Below are 10,831 nucleotides of genomic sequence, written 5' to 3'. Positions count from 1 at the left end.
CAACGTATGCTGTAGCCAGACTTGCGATGCCTGAATCGGACTCCTCCTCAGACTCCACCTCCGCCTCCTCAGAAGCGGACTCCTCCTCTGAATCCATTTCCTTGCCAACAAACGCACGTGCCTTGCCAGATGAGCTCTTCTTGTGTGATGAAGACTTTGAGGAAGACTTGGAAGAAGACTTTGAGTATTTCTTCTTCTTCTTGTCGTCAGAGTCATATTCCTTGCTCTTCTTCTTCTTTTTGTTCTCATTGTCCCACTGCGGACACTCAGAGATGAAGTGGCCAAGTTTCTTGCACTTGTGACATGTTTTCTTCTTGTAGTCGTGAGCAGAAGCTTCATCATTCCTTGAGCTTGATCGGGAAGACTTTCTGAAACCTTTCTTCTTGGTGAATTTTTGGAACTTATTCACAAGCATAGCAAGTTCCCTTCCAATGTCTTCAGGATCATCCGAACTGCTGTTAGATTCTTCTTCAGATGAGGAGACAACTTTTGCCTTCAAAGCACGAGTTCGCCCATAGTTTGGACTGTAGATATCTCTTTTCTCAGAAAGCTAAAACTCATGTGTGTTGAGCCTCTCAAGTATGTCAGGCGGATCGAGTGTCTTGAAATCAGGACGTTCTTGAATCATCAGGGCTAGGGTGTGAAACGAACTATTAAGTGATCTCAGTAGTGTCTTGACGACTTCATGCTTGGTGATCTCAGTAGCGCCGAGGGCTTGAAGCTCATTTGTGATGTCAGTGAGTCGGTCAAATGTGAGTTGGACATTCTCATTGTCATTTCGCTTGAAGCGGTTGAAGAGGTTGCGAAGGACACTGATTCTCTGATCTCTCTGGGTTGAGACGCCTTCATTGACCTTGGAGAGCCAGTCCCAGACCAGCTTAGATGTTTCCAAAGCACTCACACGGCCATACTGTCCTTTGGTCAGATGACCACAGATGATACTCTTGGCAGTAGAGTCCAGTTGAACGAACTTCTTGACATCAGCAGCAGTGACACCTTCTCCAGCCTTGGGAATGCCGTTCTTGACAACATACCATAGGTCGACGTCAATGGCTTCAAGATGCATGCGCATCTTATTCTTCCAGTAGGGATATTCAGTTCCATCAAAGATGGGGCACGCAGCGGAGACTTTAATTATCCCTGCAGTCGACATAGCTAAAACTCCAGGTGGTTAAACCGAATCACATAGAACAAGGGAGCACCTTGCTCTAATACCAATTGAAAGTGCGTTATATCGACTAGAGGGGGGGGGGGGTGAATAGGCAATTTTTATGAAAGTCTTCAAAACGTGGAAGTTATGAAGACAAACGATAGAAATAAACCTATTACCCTGCAGCGGAAGGTAGACTACACTAGGCAAGCCATAGTCAAGTATTCAATGGAGTGAAAGCATAATGACTAATAGCAGCAATGTAGTAAGGATCAGGTAGGAAGATATTATGAAGCCAAACAGAAAACGCAGTCACTCAGTGAAGATAAAAGATAGTGCAATCATACAATGACTTCACAAGGAGTAACAGTAAGTAAAAGGAAGGGAAGATGAAACCAGTGACTCGTTGAAGACAATGATTTGTTGGACCAGTTCCAGTAGCTATGACAACTGTACGTCTGGTTAGGGTGGCTAGGTATTTAAACCTTAGGACACACAGTCCCGGACACCCAGTCCTGAACATGCAGCTCAGGACACCCAGTCCTCACCATATTCCCCTTGAGCTAAGGTCACACAGACCTCACCCAATCACTCTGGTAAGTCTTCAAGGTAGACTCCCAAACCTTCACAGACTTCGTTCACCGGCAATCCACAATGTCTCTTGGATGCTCAGAACACGACGCCTAACCGGCTGGAGGATTCACAGTCCTCAAGTGTAATAAGTCTTCAGATCAAATAGACAAGAAGACTTAAGTGATGCCTAATTCTCTTTGGCTCTGGGTGGTTAGGGCTTTATCCTCACAAGGAATTCTCTCTCAAAGGCTTCGAGGTGGGTTGCTCTCAAACGACAAAAGCCATACTCTGAATCTGAGCAGCCAACCGTTTATGGTTGTAGGGGGTGGGCTATTTATAGCCACTTGGCAACCCGACCTGATTTGTCCGAAATGACCCTTGGTCACTAAGGAACTGACACGTGTTCCAATGGTTAGATTTCAAACTCACACAGCAACTTTACTTGGGCTACAAGCGAAGCTGACTTATCCGACTCTGGACAAGATTCCCTCTCAAAGTCTTCACTCGAAGACATAGGTTTTGTTTAAGCATCACTTCAGTCATTTTGACTGGTTCTCTTGGACCCCACTTAACAGTACGGTGGTTCCTATGACTCAACAAAGGGGAGGAAAAAGAACTACGAAAGATCTAAGTCTTCGAGCTCCATAGGCTTCATGCGATGTCTTCTCTTGTCATAGTTTTCAATGTGAATATCTTCATATACCACCTTTGACTTCATTGTCTTCATACATTTTTAGGGGTCATCTCTGGTAGGAAAACCGAATCAATGAGGGACTTCTACCTGTGTTATCCTGCAATTCTCACAAAGACATTAGTCCCTCAACTAGGTTTGCCGTTAATACTCCAAAACCAACTAGGGGTGGCACTAGATGCACTTACACCGCATTCCTCGACAATTTCCAGGGCACTTATGTGCGACCCCCAGACGCCGATGACCTAAGTCACATAATTCAGCAGCCAAAGGAATCGGCCAGGCAATTCTGGACACGGTTCCTAACAAAGAAAAATCAAATAGTCGACTGTCCGGACGCTGAGGCCCTAGCAGCCTTCAAACACAATATCCGTGACGAGTGGGTGGCCTGGCACCTTGGACAGGAAAAGCCGAAATCTGTGGCAGCACTCACGACACTCATGACCCGCTTTTGCGCGGGAGAAGACAGCTGGCTTGCTCGTAGCAACAATATGACCAAGAACCCTGGTAATTCGGACACCAGGGATAGTAGTGGTAGGTCGCGTCGCAACAAGCAGAAGTGCCGCATTAACGGCGACAATGCTGGGGATATGGCAGTTAATGTCGGATTCATAGGCTCTAAATGCGGTCAGCGGAAAAAGCCATTCAAAAGGAATCCTAGGGGCCCGTCCAGTTTGGACCAAATACTCGACCGCTCGTGCCAGATACATGGCACCCCCAAAAAGCCAGCCAATCACACCAACAGGGATTGTTGGGTGTTCAAGCAGGCAGGCAAGATAAACGCCGAAAATGAAGACAAGGGGCTGCATAGCGATGACGACGAGGAGCCCCGGCCGCCGAACAACAGTGGACAGAAGGGTTTTCCCCCACAAGTGCGGACGGTGAACATGATATATGCAACCCATGTCCCCAAAAGGGAGCGAAAGCGTGCGTTAAGGGACATATACACGGTAGAGCCAGTCGCCCTAAAGTTCAACCCATGGTCCTCCTGCCCGATCACCTTTGATCGAAGGGACCATCCCACTAGCATCCGTCATGGCGGATTCGCCGCATTGGTTCTAGACCCAATTATTGACGGATTTCATCTCACTAGAGTCCTTATGGACGGCGGCAGCAGCCTGAACCTGCTTTACCAGGATACAGTGCGGAAAATGGGCATAGATCCCTCGAGGATTAAGCCCACCAAAACGACCTTTAAAGGCGTAATACCAGGTGTAGAGGCCAACTGTACAGGCTCAGTCACACTTGAAGTGGTCTTCGGATCTCCGGATAATTTCCGAAGCGAGGAGTTAATCTTTGACATAGTCCCGTTTCGCAGTGGCTATCACGCACTGCTCGGGCGAACCGCATTCGCTAAGTTCAATGCGGTACCGCATTACGCATACCTTAAGCTCAAGATGCCAGGCCCTCAAGGAGTAATTACGGTCAATGGAAACACCGAATGCTCCCTCCAAACGGAGGAGCACACGGCGGCCCTTGCAGCGGAAGTTCAAAGCAGCCTCTCCAGGCAGTTCTCCAGTCCGGCCACTAAACGACCGGACACCGTCAAGCGTGCCCGGAGTAACCTACAACAAGACCGCCTAGCACGATCCGAGCAGGCGTAGCAATGCGGCCCCAACCCCAACCCTCGCAAAAAGGCGACGCTAGTACTTCGCGCACATAACTACGCTCTAGAGATACCATGGGCACAGGGGGAGGGGCACCATCACGGCACGCCCAATACACGGCTTAAACCGTACCAGGGGCTGCCGATTTTTTAATTTTCTCTTACTTTCAGGACTTCATCCTTCGGAAGGCCTGTTCGGCAGTTCAATTGCCGCACAAACGATGCAGGAACCAGGGAAGCAGAGAAGCCACGGCGCACTACGGAACTCCTAGGTGGTCTCTATCATGAGCAGTATACCCGTTCCCCATACTATTCCGCAGCTTGCCCCTGGAACGGACATGTTAACTAGTCCAACCTTCCACTTATCGCATTATCTGTATCATTCTGCTTTGATCGCAGCCCTTTTCAATAAACAATGCATAACTTTCATCTATTTTTGCATTACCTTTTTTTTTCTTTATATATGTTCCTTAACGACATGTTGCACCCGTACACGTTGGTACGGCCAAAATACGCCAGGGGCTTTAGTACCCCTCAATATGGTGTGAGAAGTCCGAACACTTAACAAGTGCGGCACCCCGAACTTATAGCATTATATGCATCGGCTCCGAATCATGTCTTGGGTCAGTAGTTGGGTTTGCCCGGCTCCTATGTTTTGGTGCCTTACGTTCCGCTATATCGGCTAAGGTAGCACTAGGAGAACCACTGCGATTGTGCCCCGGTTGAGCTGGGTCGAGCACCTCAGTGGAGAAAGCTAAAACTGACTGTCATGATGAAGCGAGAGCTGGTCGCTGTTCGAGAGGGTTTTTTTTCGAGTCCCTAAAGACTTATGCCGCTTAGGGCGAGGAGCCGGCTCTGTCCGGCCAAGGCGTGGATAGCGCCCCGAACTCGGTCTTCCGAATACCAGGGGCTTCGCCGAAATTTAAAATTATAGAATTCTATGGCTAAGTGAGAGTGTTCACGCATTATAGTCCGATTGCCTTGTTCGTTGGGCTGAGTGCCTCCCTCGACGGACCCAAACATGGGAAAAAGAGCGCTCAGGTTTATCCCCGAACACCCCAGCACTAGCGGCACGGGGGCAAAAGCCGACGACTCGCCATCTCTCAGAATTGATAAACAACTGCATAGAAGGTAATATTTTAAATTCCAACAGCATTGCTTAGCGCATATAAACAAGTTTTCAGTGCACAGGACAAAACAAGCAAGTTTCACTCAAAAATTACATCCCTAGAACATTCATCCGCCACAAGGCGGGCACCCTTCAGAACATCCTTATAGTAATTCTCAGGCTTGCGATGCTCTTTCCCCGGCGGTGGCCCGTCCTTCACCAGCTTCTCAGCATCTAGCTTGCCCCAGTGCACCTTAGCACGGGCAAGGGCCCTACGGGCACCTTCAATGCAGACGGAGCACTTGATGACTTCAAGCCTTGGACATGCCTCCACCAACCGCCGCACCAGCCCGAAATAGCTCCCAGGCAGAGCCCCTCCAGGCCACAGCCGAACAATAAGGCCCTTCATGGCCCGTTCGGCCGCCTTGTGGAGCTCGACCAGTTGCTTCAGCTGGTCGCTCAGGGGCACGGGGTGTCCGGCCTCAGCGTACTGAGACCAGAACACCTTCTCCGTTGAGCTGCCCTCCTCGGCTCGATAGAATGCGGCGGCATCGGACACACTCCGGGGAAGATCTGCGAACGCTCCTGGAGAACTCCGGATTCGGGTAAGTAACAAGTAACTCACGTTTATGTGTTTGCTTTGCATAAAGAATGCCTTAGCCACCACTATCTTCTTCACCTCATCCAACTCCTGGAGGGTCTTCTGGGATTCGGCCTTGGCAGATTTGGCATTTTCAATAGCCACCGCGAGCTCGGACGCTTGCGTCTTCGAGTCAAGCTCCAAACTCTCATGTTTTTCCATGAGAGCCTGGAGCTCTTGCCGCACCTTGCCAACCTCGGCCTCATATTTCTCCCGCTCGGTGCGCTCCGAGGCCGCACTCTTCTCGGCCTCGACCAGCGCTTGCTTAAGGGTCGCCACTTCAGACGTGGCCCCTACAATAGCCACGATAATCCTGTCATTCTTTGCAATTGCACCTTTTTATATATATTTTTAACAAGGTATTTCTTACCTTCATTATCCTCGAGCTACTTCTTGGCACGCTCGAGCTCTTGCTCGGACTGCTCGAGGTTCTGCTTTAGCGTGTCCACTTCCGCAGTCAATGCGGCGGACGCAAGCAGGGAAGCCTGCATACACATATTGACTCATTTTTGTTAGACTCCTGCGAATTCTATTTGGTCCTCTATTCGGCTTTTCTTCCCGAACGCCAAACAGAGCATCAGGGGCTACTGTCTATGCGGTACTATTATTTACACATTCTTTACTTACCTCAAAGCCTCTCAAAAGGCTAGTACAAGCTTCAGTCAGTCCGCTCTTGGCGGACTGAACCTTCTGGACCACCGCACTCATAATGGCACGGTGCTCCTTGTCGATGGAGGCGCCTTGGAGCACCTCCAACATATTGTCTGACGCCTCCGGTTCCGGACTCTGGAACCTTTGAAGGTTCCGGAGCGGTGTCCGTCCTAGAGCCGGACTCTAGAAGGAGGTCCCCCGCTGGACTCTGGAACCTTTGAAGGTTCCGGAGCGGTGTCCGTCCTAGAGCCGGACTCTGGAAGGAGGTCCCCCGCTGGACTCTGGAACCTTTGAAGGTTCCGGAGCGGTGTCCGTCCTAGAGCCGGACTTGGAACCCTGAGGGGTTTCATCCCCTCTACTCCTGGAGTCCGGGAGGTCGCCTTGCGGCGCCTCCAGGACCACCTCCTCCCAGCTTGGAACCTGTTGAGACAACACTTCGGTGTCGTCCGTAGGGCGGGGGGAGGAAGCCGTCGGAAGCGAGTTCACATCCGACGAGTCCAGTGAGCCGCTCGACGACGCATCGAGCCGGTCTTTGGGTGGGCTGCATAAACATATTCGGCGTAAGGGAAAGCTGTGCAATAAACGAATACTATGAATTGCTCTGGTATCCGGATACTTACGATTTTGCCAGGGGCTTGGCCCTAGGTGCCCACTCCTCTCCACCGCCGTCGGCGTCGGTGGAGCAGTCCAGAGGATGGGTTTTCCCCTTATTGGACCCTTCGGCCTCCCCAGTTGGGGCAGCCTTCCTTTTCTTCCCTTCCCCCGCTGGAGGGGAGGGGTCTCTTCTTCCTCCTCCTCGTCTTCACGGGAGGAGTGCGTCTTGGATTCATCGGATGATGAATCCGACACCTCCGGGCGTCGGGCACTCTTTCGAGTCCCCGTGGCCTTCTTCTTGACCTTCTTCTCCGGCACCACATAGGGTGCCGGAACTAGCAGCTTCGCCAAGCGAGCATCCGCTGGGCCTTCGGGCAAAGGAGCCGGACAGTTGATCTGTCCGGATGTCACCTGCCAATCCTGTCAAAGGTAAGGGAGTTTAGATCCCGCATGGAGTCAAACTATGAAAAACTGATACCCTGTAAAAGGAAAAAAATAGCTTACCGCGAGAGCGTGATGCTGCGCACTGAATCCACGATCCTCAGTAGCGGATGCGGGAGCCTCGGCGCCCTTGAAAAGCATCTTCCAGGCATCTTCATACGTCGTGTTGAAGAGCCTGCTCAGAGTCTGGTGCCGCGTCGGGTCAAACTCCCACAGGTTAAAAGCCCGTTGTTGGCACGGAGGATCAAGCGGATGAGCATAACCTGGATTACGTTGACAAGCTTGAGCTTCTTGCCCACCAGGGTTTTGACGCATGTTTGGAGTCCAGTCAGCTCTCCTTTTTTACCCCACGACAGGCCCGTCTCTTTCCAGGACGTGATCCGTGTTGGGGGTCCGGACCGGAACTCAGGGGGCGCGACCCATTCAGCGTCGCGTGGCTCGGTGATGTAAAACCACCCCGATTGCCACCCCTTCAGGGTCTCCACAAAGGAGTCCTAGAGCTAGAGGATGTTGGCCATCTTTCCCACCATGGCGCCTCCGCACTCCGCCTGGCTGCCGCACACCACCTTCGGCTTGACGTTGAAAGTCTTGAGCCAGAGCCCGAAATGGTGGCGGATGCGGAGGAAGGCCTCGCACACGACAATAAACGCCGAGATGTTGAGGACGAAGTTCGGGGCCAGATCATGGAAATCCAGGCCATACTAGAACATGAGCCCCCGGACAAATGGGTGGAGAGGGAAGCCCAGTCCGCAGAGGAAATGGGGGAGGAACACCACCCTCTCATGGGGCCTAGGGGTGGGGATGAGCAGCCCCTTTTCGTGGAGCTGGTACGTGATGTCGTTAGACAGGTATCCGGCCTTCCTCAACTTTTTGATATGTCCCTCCGTGACGGAGGAGACTATCCACTTGCCTCCCGCTCCGGACATGGCTGGAGAAGGTTGAGGTTGGGGGTGCGGACTTGGGCGCTGGCGCTCGAGTGCACTAATGGATAGGCAAAGGAGGAAGAAGGCGTAGGTGAAAAGGTGGATCTTTATCCCCTTATATGGGTGGACGCGGCTACATGTCCCCACCAGCCTGATAAAACTCGCTTATCTCCAAGTGCCGTAATCGATGGCGCGGTTGGGTTACCCATGCCTGTATTGATGAGAATCCTGGAATAAGGGGACACGATCTCTGCTTTAACAAGACGTGCCAAGGAAACCGCCTCAAAATGGTTCGAATAAAAGCTTGGCCATGGTGTGATGTCACACTACGGAATACGTCACCAGATTAGATTTGTGTAAATATTATTCTCTCCATGGCAATATGTGGAAACTTATTTTTTAGAGCCCGACACTATCTTTGTATTCAAAATCTTCTATGAAGTACTTGGAGGAGGAACCCGCCTTGCAATGCCGAAGACAATCTGCGCGCCGGACTCGTCGTCATTGAAGCTTGGTTCAGGGGCTACTGAGGGAGTCCTGGATTAGGGGGTGTTCGGATAGCCGGACTATACCTTCAGCCAGACTCCTGGACTATGAAGATACAAGATTGAAGACTCCGTCCCGCGTCCGTAAGGGACTTTCCTTGGCGTGGAAGGCAAGCTTGGCGATACGGATATGAAGATCTCCTACCATTGTAACCGACTCTATGTAACCCTAACCCTACCCGGTGTCTATATAAACCAGAGAGTTTTAGTCCATAGGACAACATACACATCAACAATCATACCATAGGCTAGCTTCTAGGGTTTAGCCTCCTCGATCTCGTGGTAGATCTACTCTTGTACTACCCATATCATCAATATTAATCAAGCAGGACGTAGGGTTTTACCTCCATCGAGAGGGCCCGAACCTGGGTAAAACTTCGTGTCCCTTGTCTCCTGTTACCATCCGGCCTAGACGCACAGTTCGGGACCTCCTACCCAAGATCCGCTGGTTTTGACACCGACAGAGCCAAAAAACCTAATTCCACCGCCGCAAATTTTTGTATCCACGAGATCCCATCTTGGGGCCTGTTCCGGAGCTCCGCCGGAAGGGGCATTGATCACGGAGGGCTACTACATCAACACCCTAGCCTCTCCGATGAAGTGTGACTAGTGACGAAGCTATGTACCTAGGGTAGGGTCATGGATCTGTCCAAGATACCCTCCCCAAGGACATCTCTAAAAGAACCAGAAGCAGTCGAAGAGAAATCATCATCCACTCGACCATAAAGCTATGTTCCACTCGACAGTCTTGAAGGCACTCGACCATGCGAACAACCACTTGACTACTAGAAGATGTGAAGCCAGTCACTCCGCAACGGTCGGGATTTAAGTCTTAGCTTTAATAATCATTTATAGCACTTTACTTCGGACGTTACCAGTAATGCTCCTCCTTTATGAATATTGAACCCTGTGTAACGGAGGGGAGCTGGGGTCCTGGCGCACTCTATATAAGCCACCCCCCTCCTCTGGGACAAGGGTTTGCACCCCCTGTAACTCAAACGCATATATCCAGTCGACCGCCTCCGGGCTCCGAGACGTAGGGCTATTACTTCCTCCGAGAAGGGCCTGAACTCATAAAACTCGCATGTACAACTCCTCTATAGCTAGGATCTTGCCTCTACACACCTACCCCCATTCTACTGTCAGACTTAGAACCACGACAGTTGGTGCCCACCGTGGGGCAGGTGTCTTAGCGACTTTTTGGAGAATTTGCAATTTTTCCGATCCCCTTCATCATGGTTTCAGGCGGAGGTTTGGCTGAGGGCCGCGAGATCCGTCTCGGCGCGCTCGTGATTGTCGCCGATGACTCCGCTTGGCTTCAGGAGGCTCCACTCAACGTCAACACACTCCCCGTCCGCGGGGCAACGCACTTTCGCGCATGTGTCCGCGGCGTCCTCCTGCGGCAGCCGTCGACCCAGTATTGGTTGGCTCCTACGACTTCCCCCCTCCCTGCGACCCGCCGGAGCAAACGTTCTGGTCGATCGAGGATTCAGCGGTGGGTGAAGCATGTGGTGGCTCGCCAGTCGGCCACCCCTCAAGTCGCGACAATCGAGCCCGACGAAACTCTCTATGGCTTGTTTGATCTGTCGACTGGCTCCGTAGAGACTGCATCCGAGTGCGATAGCAGCGACCCAGCGGCGGAAGTTTTGATGGTAAATGGGCCACGCAGTCCTCCTGGCTTCACCCGTGAAGACGGAGGCGATGGGGACGGCGATCCATCGCGCGTTCATGAAGAGTACCGCCCTGAACCCCTCTCTTCGCAGCGGAGAGAAGAACTTCGCCGCTGGAACATGGATGCACTTCACACTCCTATCGTTGGAGAAACCCCTAAGTCCCAGGCCTTTGAGGCGGCGCACCTGGCCAACTTGGCTGAGCGCACTCGATTGGAGAATCTCCAGCGCGCACTCGA

The sequence above is a fragment of the Triticum aestivum genome, chromosome 6A (assembly GCF_018294505.1).
Source record: "Triticum aestivum cultivar Chinese Spring chromosome 6A, IWGSC CS RefSeq v2.1, whole genome shotgun sequence".
Classification (NCBI taxonomy): domain Eukaryota; kingdom Viridiplantae; phylum Streptophyta; class Magnoliopsida; order Poales; family Poaceae; genus Triticum; species Triticum aestivum.
This window is presented reverse-complemented; position numbering follows the sequence as displayed.